The following is a 21,807-nucleotide window of genomic DNA, read 5'->3' as shown; positions in this document are numbered from 1 at the left end:
AAAAAATAGGTCCCGTTAAATTGGCGTCAAGCTTGTGTATTTAGCGGTAATATAAACGAAGAAACACACTGTTGAGTCAAATTAAGCAGCATGCTCTCAGATGGAGGGGGCGCCTCACATCGCTCCCGTCGTCCGCCGGAGACGCGTTATTTTCGGCTTGGATTTGAGCTGACGGCCGGTGTCGGCACCACACCGGCCCGACGAGTGGTGGGAATGAGTCCTGCTTCTTAAAGCTTTTCAGAAATACAGGGACCCCCCATGTTTTTCGCGGTTAATGGGGACCGGAACCCGCCGCAATAAGTGAAAACCGCGAAGTAGCCCCCCCCCCCCCCCCCCCCCCCATTTTTTTGGGCGTGTTCAATGCATTTATTCAGATTTTACATTGGAGAAAAGGTATATATATAAGATATGGTTTTTTTTTTCACTTTTTTCACCAAAGTATCATTTATAAATGGTTTTCAAGCACTTCAAAATGTAAGAATTATGATAAGTTTTAAACATGTTACTGCCCCACCGAATTATTTTTAAACAAGAATAAAGTAGTAAGAAAATGCTTGGCTTTATTAAATGCTTCATAGTGAGTCTACTCAAACCCTCTCAGGCTTTGGTAAACGGTGATTGACACATGTGCAAAGTTTTTCTTTTTATATATATTTTTTTGTTTGAAGCAACTTATTTGATTGAATAATAAAGACACAAATGTCCTAGCCAAAATGTGGCCCAAACGCAAAACAACATTACTTCAATGGAAAAATTTGTTTCAATCAAGAAAAATAGTTTTCAAATGCTTTTTTTTGTCTCAAATTCATTTTTGCAATCAAAAACAATTTTTTTTTATTGAAGTGACTTTCTGGGGATTAAAAGTATGTACTGTATTTTGATTGAAGCAACTTTGTTTTTTGATTGAATAATAAAAACAAATCTACCTCCATCGTTATTGAGAGAGAAAGAAATTAAGAAAGCTTTAAAACTAAAAGCCACCGGCGAGTCTTGTTTTTTTTGTTTTTTTAAATATTTATATTTCATTACATAGACATGCGTCGTAGGGAAGGGAGTTGAGGGATAAAAAAAGGAGTTAGATGAGGCTGCTAAAGGCAGTGGATACCTCATCAGCTGGGTGAATAGCAGACCTGGTAAGAAAAAGTTTGCAAGGATAGTCGGGTATTAAATACAATTATAAACACAATTACAATGTTATTTTTCTATAAGATTTTTATGTCATTGCTTTATTAATCATTAGGTGCTAGAGTTGTTAAGTATGGATAATAATGAAATAATAGTTTTAAGAAAACTGTGCTGTTGGTGGCTCAGTGACCATCTGATGTGGTTTGTTCTCAGATGAACAAGTTGAGGAAGGAAGTTTTGATGCAGAGGTTGAAGGAAGAAAAGAGGCAGACTGACTGAGTCAAAGCCAGAAAGTGTTGATGACAGTTTTGATTTCTATTCACTGTTGCCTCCTCCCAATTAAAGTATGTCACAGTCGCAGCCAATTATTATCTAAAGCTGGTTAAAATTGAAGTTATGTTGTTTTAAGGTGTATTAAATACTTGTTCATGTGCCCCTTTTGATCTACGAGCACCCGCCCCTCCACCGGTCTCTGCATGGCCCTGCTGAAACACAGTGTGGGTTGACAGAGCTCAATATTTTGTTGGGGTGTACAGTGTACTGGAACATATTTCCTCCACACCCTTCTCACCTTTTTTAACCCCTGACCCATTTTCATGCCTGCACATTGTTTGATTTTTAAATAATTTATTTGCAAATCATTGTGGAAAATAAGTATTTGGCCAATACCAAAAGTTCATCTTAATACTTTGTTATGTACCCTTTGTTGGCAATAACGGAAGCCCAACATTTTCTGTAACTCTTCACAAGCTTTTCACACACTGTTGCTAGTATTTTGGCCCATTCCTCCATGCAGATCTCCTCTAGAGCAGTGATGTTTTGGGGCTGTCGTTGGGCAACATGGACTTTCAACTCCCTCCGCAGATTTTCTATGGGGTTGAGACCTGGAGACTGGCTAGGCCACTCCAGGACCTTGAAATGCTTCTTACGAAGCCACTCCTTTGTTGCCCTGGCTGTGTTTTTGGGATCATTGTCATGCTGAAAGACCCAGCCACGTCTCATCTTCAATGCCCTTGCTGATTGAAGGAGATTTTCACTCAAAATCTCTCGATACATGGCCCCATTCATTCTTTCCTTTACACAGATTAGTCGTCCTGGTCCTTTTGCAGAAAAATAGCCCCAAAGCATGATGTTTCCACCCCCATGCTTCACAGTTGGTATGGTGCAATTCAGTATTCTTTTTCCTCCAAACAAGAGAACCTGTGTTTCTACCAAAAAGTTCTATTTTGGTTTTATCTGAGCATAACACATTCTCCCAGTCCTCTTCTGGATCGTCCAAATGCTCTCCAGCAAACCGCAGACGGGCCTGGACATGTACTTTCTTCAGCAGGGGGACACGTTTGGCTGTGCAGGATTTGAGTCCCTGGCGGCGCAGTGTGTTTAGAGCTGAAACGACTACTCGAGCAACTCGAGTAACTCGAGTTTAAAAACGGATCCGAGTAATTTTATTCACCTCGAGTAATCGTTTATTTTGACAGCTCTAAGCATCACGTTTTGCTCGGACTACTTTTAATGCGGGACAACGCGCTGATGTCACGTTCGTAGAGGAAGAAGAAAAAAAAAAAAAAAAACTTACTGCAGCTGACAACCGCTACAAATGACGCCGACGTTGCTAAATACTAGCCCGCACATGCTACGTTAGTTGCAGGTAGCGTCTGATGAGTCTCATAGAGATCACATGTATGTTGAATTAGATGCATAATGACAGACTAGGCCGCGTCTGGGCAGCGTTAGCAAACAGCTGCCATCTTAAAGCAGTAGAGCGCTAAGCGCTAATAAAGAGCGCTAAGCGCTAATATACCTGTATAAGATTAACGTTACTGTCACTACTAGCTCACCTTACGTTAGCCCTGCGGAGGGCTAGGTTTCAATTAAGACCACTTTCGATGCGTGGCTAACGTGTCTTACATACAGGCTTTAACATAACATAGCGTTGTGGAGTGATGAGTGTGTCAAATAAAAACTCAATAATGCTAACTATCAATTTTAGCTCAGTAGTTATTGCTGGATAAAACACCAAGTAGCACTAGTCCCTAATGTGCTCCAATACAGCCTGTATCATACATTTATTTTGAACAGTGCAAAAACTCAAAATCCTATCAGGACTTACAGTTTAGACTAACTTAAAACTTAACTAGAACTTAAAAATGGCTTGACACAAATAGAAATTCAATTGAAAAACGTGGGAAAAAATCCAAACTTTTAAGTGATGTGTGTTATCAAGCGTAAAGGCATTTTTAGGTGTGTATATTTACTTTTTTAAGATCTAAAGGTTTTTTGAGTGAAAGCAGTGAATTAATCTTTTTTTTTTTTTTAAATTCTAGTTACATCTGAGATGCAATTGTTGGCTGTTTTCAACAATATACATAAAAAATAAAGACATTGATTGACTGAAAATGATCAAATGTCTTGTTTTCTCATGTATATCTATAATTGCTCTTCACCTAAAAATATATTTGTTTTATCCGATTCCTCGATTAATCGATAGAATTTTCAGTCGATTACTCGATTACTAAAATATTCGATAGCTGCAGCCCTAATTGTGTTACTGATAGTAGCCTTTGTTACTGTGGTCCCAGCTCTCTGTAGGTCATTCACTAGGTCCCCCGTGTGATTCTGGGATTTTTGCTCCCTGTTCTTGTTATCATTTTGACGCCACGGGGTGAGGAGGGAGTTGAAAGTCGGTATTGCCCAACGACAGCCCTAAAACATCACTGCTCTAGATGAGATCTGCATGGAGGAATGGGCCAAAATACCAGCAACAGTGTGTGACATAACAAAAGTATTGAGATGACCTTTTGGGATAGACCAAGTACTTATTTTCCACCGTGATTTACAAATAAATTATTTAAAAATCAATGTAATTTTCTGTTTTTTTTTTCAAATTCTGTCTCTCATGGTTGAGGTTTACCCATGTTGAAAATTACAGGCCTCTCTCATATTTTCAAGTGGGAGAACTTGCACAATTAGTGGTAAATGGTGTTATATTTATATAGCGCTTTTCTGCCTCTCAAGGTACTCAAAGCGCTTTACACTACATTGCCATCTACCTACTGGTGACACAGCACCAGGAGCAATGCGGGGTTCAGTATCTTGCTCAAGGATACTTAGGCGAGTTCATCAGGGTGGAGAATCGAACCCACAACCTCTAGGTTGGGGGACAACTACTCCACCACTGAGCCACGCCATCCCCAGTGGTTGGCTAAATACTTTTTTGCCCCACTGTATCTGTTAACAAAGATATCTTCAAACTTACCGTTCACTAAAGCAGACAGTCGTCCTGATAACTTGCAATGAAGAATGAAGAAACCACACGACGGCAGACAAATATACCCACCAGCTGAGGCAGCGATTTGCGCGTACGCATGAGGTTTGCGCTGATTGGTTTCCTTTTTGGCCTTACTGGGGCTTACTTTCCATGAGCTCTGCGCTGATTGGCTTATTTTTGGCATTACTTGGGCTTACGTTCTATGAGCTCTGCGCTGATTGGCTTATTTTTGGCATTACTTGTGCTTAACGTTGCTCTAACAGCAGGATGCATTAGGCGCCAATGTCTTGGCAAGGACAATGAATTATAATACGTGTTTTTGGACAGGGTTTTTATTTTCTTTATTTTAATAAATTTAGTGGTTTTTTTGGGGTATTTAAAGGATATATTCTGATTTACGCGGAAATCTGGGTTACATCACCACCAGTGCAGGAACGGAACTCGTTCGTAAACCAGGCACTACCTGCGGCCGTGGCGCAGTTGGTAGCTTGAGTTGTCCTGGGACTGAAGGTTCAGCGGTTCGATTCCCGGCTATGACTGCCCACTGTGGAAGTGCCCTTGGGCAAGGCACTGAACCCTAACTTGCCCTCAATGGTTTGGCAGCGCCCTGCATGGCAGCAGCACCATTGGTGTTTGAATGTGTGCGTGAAAGGGTAAATGTGTGCTAATGTAAAGCGCTTTGGGCATTGTAACAATGTAGATAAAGCACTATAGAAGTACTTTCCATTAAAAATAGGTCTTGTTTAACGCTAGCTGCAGCTTCTTTTGTCAACACCAGCAAAGGCAATAATAATCCAATCTTTGGACAGAACCCCCTTACTTCTGGCTATATTTATGAGGTGGTAATAGGCAGATTTATTGATCAAATTTGGATGGCTGTCAAAGTTCAGGTTGAGAATGAGAATGAGAATGAGAATGCTTTATTTTGGACATGAGAAAATAAAAGTAATAAACAAACAAACAAAACAAACAAAAAAACAAAAAATACAAACCAATTATAATACTTGAGATAACAGCAGCAATATTTAAGACAATAACAATAATAAATATTAGAATTTATTCATTGTGTCCAAAAAGGAGTAGGATGAAGCATATGCTTATTAAAACCTACCCCCCTTTTCTATTCCTCAATAATATCAGTCCGCCTTATTTAATTAGGCCTCATATCAACAAAGAAATAATGCAACCATATACATAAGATGCAAGACAAAATAAAAATAAAATGAAATAAAAAGTACCAGCCAATAACAGATATGTGAAAACCCCTATATTACAACCCTTCCTCTTCCCTATACCCTGTGAAAACCATGTGTTTGTACCACTTCTTAAACTGGGTCATGCTTGGACATTGCTTGAGCCCCTCATCTAACTTATTCCACAGCCTTACTCCACGAACAGAAACACAAAAGCTTTTTAATGTAGTCCGTACTCTCTGATGCTGTAAGTGAAGCTCCCCTCTCAAACTGTAATGACCTTCTCTGTTAGAAAACAACTTCTGTATATTGCCAGGAAGTAACATGTGGATAACCTTATACATGAGCTGAGCTGTTTGAAAATGAACCAAGTCCGTGAGTTTTAAAGTTCTGGATTTTAAAAATAATATATTAGTATGAGCCCTATAACCAGCATTATGTATTATTCTTATGGCTCTTTTTTGCAAAATGGATAGTGAATTTATTGTACATTTATAAGTATTACCCCAGACCTCTGCACAGTAGTGTAAATATGGCAGGATTAAAGAGCAGTAAAGAATGTGGAGTGATTTATTATCAAGAAGGTGTTTTGCTTTATTCAGTACTGAAATGCTTCTTGCTAATTTACTTTGTATATGTTTTATATGAGCTTTCCAATTAACCTTGTCATCAATCACAACGCCAAGAAACCTATTTTCATGGACCCTTTCAATATTCACCCCATCTATCTGTATCTGTACGTGACTATATTTATTGTGGCTGGTAAATAACATAAATTTAGTTTTACTTAAGTTTAATGATAGTTTGTTTCTATCAAACCATGCTTTCAGTTTACAAATCTCCTCAGAAACCCTCCCCAGGAGTTCATGTAAGTCCCCCCCAGAGCAAAAGATACTAGTGTCATCTGCAAATAAAACTAATTTTAGTTTGCTTGAAACTTTGTATATGTCATTTATGTAAAGAATGAACAGTTTTGGACCTAACACTGAACCCTGTGGGACGCCACAAGCAATGTCCAAGCATGATGATGCATAGTCACCCAACTTCACAAATTGTTTCCTGTTACTTAAATAACTCTTCACCCAGTGTAGTACCACCCCCCTGATCCCATACTTTTCAAGTTTATTAATTAAAATGTCATGGTTAATAGTGTCAAATGCTTTCTGTAGATCTATGAATATTCCAACTGAATGTAATTTGTGGTCAAGAGTAGGGCTGGGCGATATGGCCTTAAACATGTATCACGATAAATTGAGCAGATTTATCTCGATAACGATAAATGACGATAAATTCGCCCAAGCGGACTGTTATATAATTTGAAAATCTGAATCAATGCATGAAATACAGATTAACTATTTCTTGTTGATTTATTTACCAGCATTCAATTTGATATACTGTATTTAACAATTGTACATGCAGTCTAAACATTAAATTTATAAAAATTAGGGCTGTCAAAATTATCGCGTTAACTGGCGTTAATTAATTTTTTTTAATTAATCACGTTAAAATATTTGACGCAATTAACGCACTTGCCCAGCTCAGACATATTTAAATGTCACTAGAGTGAAAGGCCCACCTGTTAATTGTGTTTTGCGGAGTTTTGCTGCCCTCTGCTGGCGTTTGGGTGCGACTGATTTTTTAGTGTAAGTAATTATTGCCATCAACAATGGCGGGCTACTAGTTTATTTTTTGATTGAAAATTTAACAAATTTTATTAAAACGAAAACATTAAGAGGGGTTTTAATATAAAATTTCTATAACTGATTTAGAACTGATTTATTGTTATAATAAACAAATACAGTCCTTATGTACCGCATGTTGAAAATATATATCCATCTTGCGTCTTATCTTTCCATTCCAACAATAATTTAGAGAAAAATATGGCATATTATATAGATGGTTTGAATTGCGATTAATTACGATTAATTAATTTTTAAGCTGTAATTAACTCGATTAAAAATTTTAATCGTTTGACAGCCCTAATAAAAATGTATTGTAAGCAATAAGAATTCAAGTATGAACATTTATAACAGCGTGTATGACTTGAACAATGTACATTGTCAAAATCAATATGCCTGTGCAAACATGTAATTGTAACACAAATGACTTGCAGCTTGAACAGTACACTTCAAAAAGACAACTTATTGTTAATGGCTGCTGTGATATAATTATTAAATACAAGTGTTTACTTTATGGTTTAAGGGTTTCCCCCCCCCCCCCCCAGTGCATTTTTTCCATAAATGCACGCACAATAAAAATAGCTGGGGCCATTTCTCGGTCATTATAAGTTTCGCCGTTGGATTGTACTTTATGCAGAATTCTTTACCATCACAAAAGCTATCAGAGGAATCACACACACAGACAGATACAAAATAACGCCACATAGTAATTGGAAGATGCAGTCCGTGCCCAATCCACTCATTAAGTTCAGCCGTTTCGACCAGGTTAGAGCCTCTATCCGACTCCATAACGTTCATTAGTAGCGTTAGCCGCTAGCTAGCGTTAGCCTGGCTACCAGTAGAAAGCACTGAAAGCACCATCTCCGGAAATCGTGAGAACAAAGGAGGACAGCGGGTGAAAGCCCGTCTGGATGCCACCAAGAGTCTACTAAATGTCGGTTGAAAGTTTGGTGAACCTCCCTTAAGCCACACTCCATCACGTTTTGCTTGTAGCGTTAGCTGCTAGCGTTAGCTTACCGGGCTTTTGTTTGATTGGCTTCCTGATGATCACGTGACTCCCTACGTAAGCACATTCACTGCTTTCTTAAAGGGGAATGAACATAGACGAACAACACAGAATCAAAGCGGGATGAAAAGACTATTTTCTTGTTTTATTAATTTACCGAATTTACCGACATGGTCAAAATTACGTCGGTCATCGTTAAGAATTTCGGTGACGGTAAATTTTCGGTTTACCGCCCTGCTCTAGTCAAGAGCGTTAGTGATCTCCTCAACTGATTCTATTAAGGCTAGTGATGTTGAACTGTTTGCCCTAAATCCATACTGACCATCAAAAAGTAAGTTATATTTACTGATGAAATTATCTAATCGTTTGCTGAATAATTTTTCCAGAATTTTGGAAAATTGTGGAAGTAGAGAAACAGGCCTGTAATTTGTGAAGTGGTGTCTATTCCCAGTCTTGTATAATGGCACTACTTTAGCTATTTTCATTTTGTTTGGAAATGTACCCGTTTGAAATGATAAGTTACAGATGTATGTTAGTGGTTTTGAAATCCCCTCAATGACCTTTTTCACAACTGTCATGTCAATGTCATTTAAGTCAGTGGATGTTTTGCATTTACAATTATTTACAGTATCGATTATTTCTTCTTCTACAACTGCTGTAAGGAACATTGAGCTGGGATTCCTTTTGATGAGGTTGTCATTCCACTCATCAGATAAACTTACATTTGGAATTTTTTTTGCCAGATTATGTCCAATATTTACAAAGAACGTGTTGAAGCTGCTGACAATGTCATCCATATTCTTCTTCTTCATATCATTATCCACAAAGTATTGAGGATAACTCTGTTGTTTACTACCATTTTTAATTATTCCATTCAATATATCCCATATTCCTTTAATATTGTTTTTGTTGTTATACAAAATTTTACTATAATATTCTTTCTTACATACCCTTATAATATTAGTCAGTTTATTTTTATATTTTTTGTATTTATTTTCTGCCTCTGTAGTTCTTTCTTTTATGAATTCTCTATACAGTGTATTCTTCTTCTTACATGAGTTCTGTAATCCTTTCGTGAACCATGGTCGATCTTTGGGCTTTTGTTTTCTGCTGTACTGTTTTAATGGACAGTTTTTATCATATAATGATGTGAATATATTCAAAAACCTTTCATATACACAGTCTATGTCACTTCCATTGCATACATTTTCCCAGTTTTGTTCTAATAAATCCTTTTTAAATGAGTTCAGAGTTTCCTCTGTCCTCACTCGCCTGTATTTGACAATTTGCGCTGGCAAATTTCTAAACTGGGTGCCGTTATAAACTGTAAAAACTGGTAGGTGGTCACTAATATCATTGATTAACAGTCCGCTTACTGTATTAAGTTCAATGTCATTGGAGAATATATTATCTATTAAAGTAGCACTGTTGGTTGTGATTCGGCTCGGTCTGGTGATTTTTGGATACAAACTCAAACTGTACATGGTATTGATAAATTCATCAACTGCTTGGTGCTTGTTTGGATTGAGCAAATCAATATTGAAATCCCCACAAATGAACACAATTTTCTGAATAGCTTTTAAAAACATTTCTCCTATCCAATCCTTGAATGCTTCAATACTAGAGCCAGGTGCTTTATATATACAGCTGATTATGACATTCTTGCTTTTTTCATCATCTAATTCAATTGTTATACATTCCAACAGGTTATCAACCACAGTTGTCATGTTTTCTACAACTTTGTAGTTCAGATTTTTATCCACATACAAAGCGACACCTCCTCCACTCTTGTTCTTTCGGTTTACACAGTTAAATTCATAACCATCCAGTTCAAAATCCATTCCTTTATCTGCTTTGAGCCATGTTTCTGATATGGCAATTATTTTGAATGGTTTTATAAATTGATTCAGATACTCTCTTATATGACTGAAGTTAGCATACATACTTCTGCTATTGAGATGTATTATTGATAATTTATTGTTCATTTTAATGGTAGAGTTGTACTGTTCCTCGGTGTAATAGCAGCAGTTGATGTTGGTATTAAAAAAGAAATTATTGTCCGGATCAATATCATGCTCCAGCTCGAATGATTTGTGTTCGATATGTTGAAATGTTCTGAGCTCTAGTTCCCCATGTTGATCAATCCTTTGGAATACATCGCTATTGTCTCTAGATGGTGATGGATGTGTCATGATGGTGTGTGTCTTCATACCTCACAAGTCCGTGTTGCTTATTCATACCTGGCCAATTCCTCTATGCTCCTGACGACCAATGTTTTAGCTTCTTCGGGTGACCCATTTAGTTTGATGAATATTTTACAGTTCGATGTCCATGTTTGTTGAATTTTCCCTTGTTTTTTCATTAGTCGTGCTTTTCTTGCGATATCAGCGTTTTGTTTTGTCAGATGCTCGTTCATGAACACGTCGGTTCCCTTCAGTTTCCTTCCTTGTTTTAACAGTGCGGTTTTGTGCTTTCTATTGACAAACTTGATGATGACAGCTCGTTTGTCGCTGTCGGCTCTCCGGGGTAGAGGGTGGCAGGCCTCGATGGTATTCCGGTCCACCTCAATCCCTTTGGACTGGAAAAAGCCGGCCACCTGTTGCTCAACGGATCCGACATCCTGCTCGCTGGGCTCCCCAACGCTATCGGTCACAGCCCGGGCGTATGACCACGGCTGGATCCGGAGCCCAGTTACGATCACATCGTTAATCCGTGTGTGTTGCTCCAACTCCGCCACTCGGCACTCCAACTGCGCCAATCGGCGGTCCTTCTCGGCATTCTGGATTCGGAGAGCCTTTACTTCCTCCACTAGGTTCAGGATCGATTTTTGCTGTAGCTTGATCACTGATATCTCTTCTGATAAGAAGTCAAGAGATTTCTTGATATCGCCTCCCTCCTCGGCAGTCAATGCCTTCTTTGGACCCATTTTGCTAGCGACGCTGATTAGCTTCCACCTAGCGCCGGCTAACTTTTAGTTCCAAGCAAAAAATCCGAACAAGGCGGGCGAAAACGTGACATAAAACTTCCTAAAATTCCTTCCAGTGTTTTCAAAAAGTCACAAGGAATTTTCGATTCCAGTTGCTAATGTCTGTTTTTACAAACTGTCAAATGACTGTCAAGCGACTGTCAAAACTTGCGTTCGGCGTTAAAAGTTAGTAGTTTCTAGCTTGATTTGTAGCTGTCAGTGACATTGAGCCAAGGGTGAGTGCTGATCTTTGACCTTAACCTTTTTGCCCCGAAAATGATGACCTCTTTCCAGCATTTAGTTCTGGCACATCAATTCATTAATTTGATGAATACAGTAACTTATGAATACAGTAACTCAAATGGACTATGGACTACGTGCCATTTGGGGACACTGAAATTTAGAGTTGTGCGTTTGACCAAAAATAAATCCCTATCTTGGAAATAAGATTTCATCCACTGAAGCAGTGTCCGTGAGCCCCACACTGTTTGTGGAACTATCTGCAGTTAGACATGGGCATAACATAAATTAAAAGTGGCGTGAAAAAGAATTAACCCTTAGATGCATAAGTGGGTCAAAAATGACCCGGTGAGGTTGTTTTCTTGAAATATCTTCGGATTGAAAAATGGTTATCAATTCATATTCCAGGTATTCCTCAAAAACATGTTTTTGATATAATGCCATTCAAATTTTTGATGAACTTTTTGAACATTTGAAGAAATTGTCATTTTTGTATTAATGCCCTAAGCTTCCACAAGTGGGTCAAAAATGATCCACATGCATTTTCTATGGAATCCAATGGGAATCTGTCATTCTTATTAACGTTTGCTGTCAGGAATAGATTTACCGTGGACCACACAGACTAGGTATGTAAAAAGTGACATCCCTTAAGAAGATAATTTTACACAACAAGAGCTGATATGTGGACTGTAAGTATTATGTCCATACAGTATTTTATGTGTGTGTCTTTCATGACTTTTTAAAAATTATTTATCAACAAATTAACCCACTTCATAACTAGCTAGCTAACTAAGGCTTGGTTCATACAGCAGGTCCTACTTCGCAATTCCGATTTTTTTGTCATATGTTTTTTTGGCGTGCGCGTTCAGACTGCCATTGTCCATTGAGCGCTCGAACTCGCTGTCCGAGATGCGCTTAGCTAACTGGCCCGCATGCACAGGAGTATTGAAGCAGAGAGAAAAACGAGCATTTTCAGACTAATCATCAACCCATTTTATTTTTTTATGACTGTTGTCAAGCTTGCTCCTTCCCCAAAATCCGCGTTTAAACTAGGCGCTAATGCACAGCTGCATCGCTACCGTAGCGCCCTGTCTCTCTCGCTCTTTGCTGACGTTAATTGCTGTATGAATTCCAATTTGGGGGACTTGACAGTTTGGACCGCAGCCAAATTCTGGAAAAATGTGGCCCGGATGGGATTTAAACCACATACGAAAGTGACCTGGATCGAATTTGAAATGGTCCACTTTTATGCGACTTTTCCCGTTCAGTCGAGTCGGAAAAACACGAAAAAATTGGATTTGTGCATTAAGACCTGCGGTATGAACCTAGCCTAATTTAGCAAACATTACTGTATATACAGTATATAGTTTGTGTGTGTGTATTTAATTATACAGCTACATATTGATCTATTGAAAACACTACTCTTATGTTTCCTTATCCAAAATGTCATAACTGCTAGATTTAAAGCTGAAATGGTCCTACAGATGTTGGATGATGGAGAGGCAGGGACAGGGTTGGACTCAAGTGTCTAAACTTTCTGTTGATGAGGACCCAGACTATTGTCGAGGTGGCAGTGGCAGTTGTTCACCTGGAAATCCAACTGAACAGGATCAATCTGACTCATAAGATTCCACTTTTGTGTCCTCTGACTAGTGTCCAAATCATGGCCAACAGAAAAGTTGGTAGGGCTCTTACTAGAGAGAATGACCTACCACCCTGGTCAGAACACAGAGCCACAATATCCACAGAAATCGGGCAGTGCCTCCGCAAGGTCTTAGCAAAGCTGTATCACCAAAAAGATGCATGGGAGCTCTTCATCATTGATGATAAAATACAAGGAAGGATAAAGTATGCTGCTGTTCTATTTTTCCTTTTTTTTTTTTTTTTCTTCAAAAAATGTTAAATAAATCATAAAGATATTTCAAGCATGAAATCATTCTTGTGTGGCCCTAAATATAATACTAATTAATATACAAGTGATTCTTCTTCACCAAAATGGCATAAAAAACACATTGGTTCTAATATGGGTCATTTTTGACCCACTTATGGAAGAGTGTAGGGTCCAGTAACATGTGCATCCAAGGGTTAAATACTATTTGTGGATACCTGCAGAAACCCCAGATTTGTAAATTTTCTGGATAGCATTGTGGAAAAGGTGATGTGAGTGGCCAGTTCCTCACGAGTGATGTGTTCTCCAGAAACGCTAGCGAACATTTGAACGGTGCCATTGTTGTTCTGTCCATATTTAAGAAAGTTTTGTATATTTGAAATATTTTGACATTTCAATCGCAGTGTCATTAATGCAGGGTTCCATAACAATTTTCTTTCTTTCCAGGCCTGTCCATGGAAGTGTAAGAAGTTAAGAGATTTAAAAATGGATCCAAGGTCCCATTTCTCTCTAACCAAGTAACGTTCCAGATTACTACCTGTAAGTATATTTTTTCAATATCGTGTGATTAATATTCCGAGATGCTCAATTAGGGCTGGGCGATATGGCCTTAAACATGTATCACGATAAATTGAGCAGATTTATCTCGATAACGATAAATGACGATAAATTCGCCCAAGCGGACTGTTATATACCGTATTTTTCGGACTATAAGTCGCGTTTTTTTTCATATTTTGGCTGGGGGTGCGACTTATACTCAGGAGCGACTTATGTGTGGAATTATTAACACATTATGATATAATTTCACGTTATTTTGGTGTTTTGCAGTGACACTGATGGTTTTGTAAAGTTGCTAGCATGTTCTTATGCTATAGTTATCTGAATAACTCTTTATAGCTATGGCCACGTTCGCGTTCTGCCTTTGGCAGTGTATGTTCAATTGTATTATTGACTTTTTTATCTTGAAATGGATGCATTTAGTTTGTGGCGCTTTCATGCCCACGTGAGGGCGCACTCGCACTTGTTTACGTGGAGAAGAGTGCTCACACGCCAGAAGAAGACGGACAGCTACTTAGCTCTGAGTGAGTGGGCGAGTTACAGCGAGAGAGAATAGACGGCTGCGAGCCTACTTTCATTGTTTATGCTTTAAAATCATCTCTACAGAGGCAACGCCTGCGTGTATCATCTTTTCTGTTGTTGTTGTGTGTTTTCCACCCGCGATCGGACACTTAGAGCCAGTTGTGTGGTTGTTTGAACGATGTGCTAATGATAGCGAACGCATGCTAACCTGTTACTTATTACTAATAGTACCTAATTATCATTTATTTACGTTGATCCGAACCTGTTTTCTATCAAGGACCAAATTGATTCAGCAAATTATACGGACGTCCAGCATTGTCTTTTGGGAGTTTGCTGTACAGCCAGGACCGAGCTGTAGCGTAGGACAGTATATTCACATTTCGTTGTTCATGCACTGTACACTGTATATTTATTTAGCATGTTGTTCTCTATTGTATTTTTATATTAAATTGCCTTTCAAGATGACATGTCTGTTCTATGTGTTGGATTTTATCAAGTAAATTTCCCCCCAAAATTCGACTTATACTCCGGTGCGACTTGTATATGTTTTTTTTCTCTTCGTTAGGCATTTTATGGCTGGATCGACTTATACTCAGGAGCGACTTGTAGTCCGAAAAATACGGTAATTTGAAAATCTGAATCAATGCATGAAATACAGATTAACTATTTCTTGTTGATTTACCAGCATTCAATTTGATATACTGTATTTCACAATTGTACATGCAGTCTAAACATTAAGTTTATAAAAATGTATTGTAAGCAATAAGAATTCAAGTATGAACATTTATAACAGCGTGTATGACTTGAACAATGTACATTGTCAAAATCAATATGCCTGTGCAAACATGTAATTGTAACACAAATGACTTGCAGCTTGAACAGTACACTTCAAAAAGACAACTTATTGTTAATGGCTGCTGTGATATAATTATTAAATACAAGTGTTTACTTTATGGTTTAAGGTTTTTTTTCCCCCCAGTGCATTTTTTAATAAATGCACGCACAATAAAAATAGCTGGGGCCATTTCTCGGTCATTATAAGTTTCGCCGTTGGATTGTACTTTATGCGGAATTCTTTACCATCACAAAAGCTTTCAGAGGAATCACACACAGATACAAAATAACGCCACATAGTAATTGCTAGATGCAGTCCGTGCCCAATCCACTCATTAAATTCAGCCGTTTCGACAAGGTTAGAGCCTCTATCCGACTCCATAACGTTCATTTGTAGCGTTAGCCGCTAGCTAGCGTTAGCCTGGCTATCAGTAGAAAGCACTGAAAGCACCATCTCCGGAAATCGTGAGAACAAAGGAGGACATCGGGTGAAAGCCCGTCTGGATGCCACCAAGAGTCTACTAAATGTCGGTTGAAAGTTTGGTGAACCTCCCTTAAGCCACACTCCATCACGTTTTGCTTGTAGCGTTAGCTGCTAGCGTTTGTTTGATTGGCTTCCTGATGATCACGTGACTCCCTACGTAAGCACATTCACTGCTTTCTTAAAGGGGAATGAACATAGACGAACAACAGAATCAAAGCGGGATGAAAAGACTATATTTTCTTGTTTTATTAATTTACCGAATTTACCGACATGGTCAAAATTACGTCGGTCATCGTTAAGAATTTCGGTGACGGTAAATTTTCGGTTTACCGCCCTGCTCTATGCTCAATCTTTACATTTGTAAGTATTTTGTCTCGGGCAATTGCCATGTACGGTGGTCTGCTATTACAGACATGTTGCAATGGTTCCTCAAAGAAAATGTGCCTGAAATGAGGTTCACTTGGACTTTCCCAGTGAGGACGGGTCCTGTTTTTTTTCTGTACCTATGCACCAAACAGCAGCTCAGATTACCCCCACTTTTTGGAGTCCATGGAGGTGGTGCTCGAGAGCGGCTGCTACTAGAGATGGTAAAACAAATCCCGTAATTTCTGGACTATTGGGCACCCCTGATTACAAGGCTCACCCAGTACATTTTTATTTTTTATTTATTTATTTATTTATTTTTTAAAGTTTTTTATTTTTTTCGACTCACAAATAATACACAGTACTTTGTACTTACAATAGTGAATAAAGATCGTCCATTTCTCGATTCATTGCTTTTCCTCTTAAAGGAAACGAGAAAAAAATAACACAATAACTTGAAAAAAAAAAACAACAAAAAAAACAACAACAGAAAAAAATAAATAAATAAAGAATTTGGGAGCACATCAGGAATTGTTTTCTTACCCAGCAAGACAGGGGTGTACTTTTTTGTTTGAGCGTCAATTAAAATCCATTCTAACTGGTTTCACGTACTCAGTCCATTTGGACCATATCAAGTAAAATCTATCCATCTGCAATATAAGTGAAAATGACAGCTTCTCCATAATGGACCCAGTACATTTTTAAAGGAAAAAACATTTTGTACATACATAAGCCTTTCCTGGCTATAAGCCGCGTGTGCCCACTTAGTAACATGAGATATTGACAAAGAAATAGACAAGAGTTTTCAAAATTTTAATAACATACCTTAACTTTTCGTTCCAAACAGCGCCAGCAAACACGGCAGTTATATAGCAGCGGCACGGAAGTTAAATAGCATCAACATGGCGGTACAGCACAAATTGGGCTGGTTATTAAAAACATAAAAGTCTTTGTTAGCAATCTTCATCTTCCTCCTGTGCACTCAAACCATGGAAGTCTTCACCTTCAGTGTCGGATATGAAGACGCTCAGATACACTTCGCCACGCACCTACTCAATCTCTCCTACGCCGTCGCCTTCAATGTCTCCCATAATGAGGCAAATGCATTCCTGAGCCCGTGCTGTACTCTTCGGCACGCAGCAGACTGGCCCCTCAAAACCTGTTGGTGATGGCGGACTTCTTTCACACTGCCTCACGCTGCCAGGCTCCCCCAGCATACCTGTGCAATAGCTGCTCTTCGCATGAGGCGAGTCTTGGCAAACGATCTCTCGCTGCGAGTCATCAAAACTTCCCATACAACTCGGATGCCCAATTTAATTTTTTCTCGCGTTCTCCATGATGCAGATCTGCCAATTCTACTCATGCACAAAGACAAGGGTCTGCCACCTGTATTCATGCACAACATCCAAAGTTAAACCACCGGTCATAGTGCAAACAAGCGTCTTCCTCGACACTTATATCCCACGTGTCTCACTCCCACATTCCATGCTCGAGCACCCCGGGCGGCAGTCAGAAAAATGCACAAATTGGACGCATCATTGCACACGCCGCAGGATCCAAAATGAGGGAAAAAAGTAGCGGCTTGTTGTCTGGAAATAACGGTATGCTAAGTCAGCTTGTTATCAAGGCAGATCATGCGACTAGTTAGCATGCCAAGACGGCTAACTATTTTCGTCTGACCACTCCAAACTTAACCCAGAAAAGGTGAACATGCTCCCATTCCTGCATCATAAGTTGGATTTAAAGAAAAATATGTAGAAAATGAGCAATTCAAAAAAATATTGAGATGGAGCTTTAAAGTCAGTGAAGTGCCTGCAATATATATATATATATATATATATATATATACTGTACATTTTTAATTTTATTTAGACGTGTTTTTACCTTTTTAATCGCAAATAATTATTTTTTTGTTTTTGCTCTAATCTTGAGTAACTTGAGCTGTGGCTGTGAGTATAGTTTATAAATTGCATTTACGTTAATTTTGTCAATTAATAATAATTATTATTTATTTATTTAATAATTATTAATTTGTTTATTTTAACATTATATTCATGTTCCAATTTGCTAATATGTTGTGAATAATGAAAAATCCTGTTCAATGGAATTTTTTTTTAAATTTATTTATTTATTTTTAAATCCCAACCCATACATCTAAACACATTTTGGAGCTATAATTGCAATACGGTGAAACCACGGTATTTTTGCTCAAGGTTATTATACTGTCAAAATCTCATACCGGCACATGTCTAATATACGCACACACTGTATGGCTCTCGTGAAATCACATTTTAAAATATGTTAGGTGTTTTGTCTCTCTCGATCAAAAAGGTTCCTGATCTAAACCCCTGACTATTTTAAGATTCTTTTATAAAAACTTTTTTCTAGGGCTGTCAAAATTATCGCGTTAACGGGCGTTAATTAATTTTTTAAATTAATCACGTTAAAATATTTGACGCAATTAACACACTAGGTCCGCTCAGACAGATTTAAATGTCAGTACAGTGAAAGGCCAACTTGTTAATTGTGTTTTATGGAGTTTTTCCGCCCTCTGCTGGCGCTTGGGTGTGACTTGCATATGTTATGTGGCGTAATGTCGCCCTCTGCTGGCGATTCAGTGCAGCTGATTATTTGGCTTTCGGCGCGCTTTTCTGACGTGATTATATGTCGACGCGAACTCACACTAATAGACAGTGCTATTCAGACCAGCTAACGTCCGCATCCAGTATTCAGTGGCAGTTCTCATAGCCCCATCACACTGTTTGTGTCTAATACATGCATCGCTTGTGAGTTATATTCCTCCTTTGTTTATATTCATGAGCATTAGATAGTTATTGATGATGTGTATTTGAATTTGTTCACATATAAGGTGAAATGCAGTTACATTGTTAGATGCTTGTGAGCTAATTGGCTAGTGCTACTGCTCAAATGGACACGTGTGTGTACATTTTATGTTATTTTGTGATTTATGCAAGTTATTGACACATTTCCTTGTTATTTTCAGTTTTACAAAAATACAAGAAACGTGCTACTGTCTAAAAGAGATGACTTCAGTAAAGCCCATGCAACTTTGCCACACCATCTGATTTCTTTTTGGAACTTATGTTCGCTATCTGTCAGTTTGTGTACTCACACACATTGAGGACAGAATAGGGCTACTAGTTTATTTTTTGATTGAAAATTTTACAAATTTTATTAAAACGAAAATATTAAGAGGCGTTTTAATATAACATTTCTATAACTTGCACTAATATTCATCTTTTAAGAACTACAAGTCTTTCTATCCATGGATCACTTTAACAGAATGTTAATAATGTTAATGCCATCTTGTTGATTTATTGTTATAATAAACAAATACAGTCCTTATGTACCGTATGTTGAATGTATATATCCATCTTGTCTTATCTTTCCATTCCAACAATAATTTACAGAAAAATATGGCATATTTTATAGATGGTTTGAATTGCGATTAATTGCGATTAATTACGATTAATTAATTTTTAAGCTGTAATTAACTCGATTAATAATTTTAATCGTTTGACAGCCCTACTTTTTTCATATACATATTTTTGTCATGAATGGGACACTCCTCATCCATGTTACAGCTGGGTCTCACTAATAAAAATTCCCATGTTATTTTTTAAATAGTATACTGGTTAAGGTCAAAACGGATAGACAATAAACGATAGATTCATAAATTTGAAGTTGTATGCATTTATTATGAAAGTATTTATCGGTTAAACAGTGAAAATTAGAGGAAAACTTTGCATGTAGATTTATGGTGTGCACCCCTTCATCTTCTGCTTGTGCCCCTAAAATTTTAAGTTAGGGGCCTACTGAGCTCCTGGTAAAAAAAAATGTGACTCTGGAGTCCTGTTGACAATATGCCATCTGACGTGACAACTTGCCATCAAAGTACAGTATGTGTCTATACCAGAAAGCTGGTGATGAACATCAGTTTAGTCTTTTTCGTATTGAGTCAGCCAAAACGATTATATTAGAACAATTAATATAAGTGATTACAACAGCAATTTTCATTTGACTGAAAGAATAAAAATGAGGGATGTCCAATCCATTGACGTGATTGGACTCGGGTGCAAAAATATGCCATCGGGTTATCCGTAATAAAAATTGCTGCTATAATTTGATTCTTTTGATAAGCTGGGTGTTTTGGCATGATTCAAGGTTTTGAACAGGTGTAATACTGGCGTGTAATGTTCTTTAAAGGTTATGACAACACCTGGGGAAATGCTAATATTCCATCATTTATCCATCAACGCATGCCTTTTGAATTCATATCATGCCACTTCGTGTAATTACACACATCGCAACACTAAGAAAATGATAGAAATTAGGTCGATTGTCAAGCTAAAACGACCCGCCCCCGAGATGCCGGAAATCTAGCATATCGTTTGTGTGACGTCACTATAAGGAAACAACCGGCTCAGTGCTTAGTGCTGAATGGCGGCGATGATGGCGGACAATTTTGTTTCTAGTTGCAGCGACGAATCCGACGTAACGAACATTCTTCTAATGGTGACGAGGAGAGTTATGAACCTTTCTTTGGTGTTTTGGGTTATCATTTTGAGCCCAAACGAAAGCCAATGCAGCCTAATGAAAGGATCATTGAGGGGAGCAATCACACTGACGAAACACCGGCGGCAACAGAAACACCAAATGGTTTGTTTTGCATTTCTTTTTGTGAAGCTGATACACCGTGACCGCAAAATAAAGTAATGTATAGAATAATTATCATTTAATGTGCTATCATCGGTTTTCGCTCTGCCAACCGACACAAATATGAATGGGATTAGAGGATTTGTTTTATATATTTTACGAGCGATAATTTATGCATGTGTCCAGTCCTATATCCAATGCGTGATATGTTTATTATAAAAGAGTACTCACTCTGGCCATTTCCCTCCTTTGCTTTGCCTGGGGTGGTGGGGTGGTCTTATCAGAGCCAGTCATCGTCCTCTTTCTTGTTATCTCGGGACATTTAGGTGGCTGCGCGTATAGGTGGGCACCGCATCTGCTTTCAGCAGCAATTTCTTAGCAAAACCTGATTTCATTTGTCCATAGTTCGTATAGCTTTCAGGTGTAAAATGCGCACCACACAAAACCGTGCCGGAGGCTGGGTCTGCAAAATTAGCCCTCTTAGCACTGACGAACTTTACTCATTGTCTGCGTAGTCCAGCTCTTTTTCTCGCGTTCGGGAACTCATGGGTACTACATTGCGACAAATGGCTATTTGTAAACCACATAGCATGACAGGTTTGAACCATTTTAGCGATTTTTTGATAAAACACGAACGCAACTCTCCCGTCAATAAACAACGATGGCAGCTTCCTCGACCTTTTGTTTCCTTGTTATGACGTCTCTGCCCCATTTGGCTGTTTCCGGAATACTTTCGGAAATGTTCGTAATTTTCGATCTATTTTCGATAATTGCTCATGAATGCGATTTATTTTTTTGTTAACTTTATTAATATTTGTTATCTTGCTACATAATGGTTCTATTGATATCTCACAGCCTGTTAGTGTTTTCATACCCTTTAAAGTGTTCTCAAGAAGCTTGTGCGTATGCCTAGGCACATGAAACATTTAAGGGGCAGATTGGTTGGCATCTCTGGACAATTTTACTTTTCAACACTTTATTTGGCAACTGCTTTCTTTTATTGAC

At 38.2% G+C, this 21,807-nt stretch overlaps 1 protein-coding gene across 9 annotated transcripts in view; it reads left to right on the top strand.

Moving 5' to 3' along the window:
- Positions 1 to 21,807, top strand: part of dicer1 (dicer 1, ribonuclease type III) — a 207,712-nt gene that overhangs the window by 11,971 nt on the left and 173,934 nt on the right. For all 9 annotated transcript variants that reach the window (XR_009067182.1, XR_009067184.1, XR_009067183.1 and 6 more), the window contains exon 2: positions 13,812 to 13,904. The gene's annotated coding sequence lies outside the window, so the exon portion shown is untranslated. The remainder of the gene's footprint in view (positions 1 to 13,811; positions 13,905 to 21,807) is intronic.

Source organism: Corythoichthys intestinalis, chromosome 15, assembly GCF_030265065.1.
Source record: "Corythoichthys intestinalis isolate RoL2023-P3 chromosome 15, ASM3026506v1, whole genome shotgun sequence".
Lineage (NCBI taxonomy): Eukaryota > Metazoa > Chordata > Actinopteri > Syngnathiformes > Syngnathidae > Corythoichthys > Corythoichthys intestinalis.
This window is presented reverse-complemented; position numbering and strand designations above follow the sequence as displayed.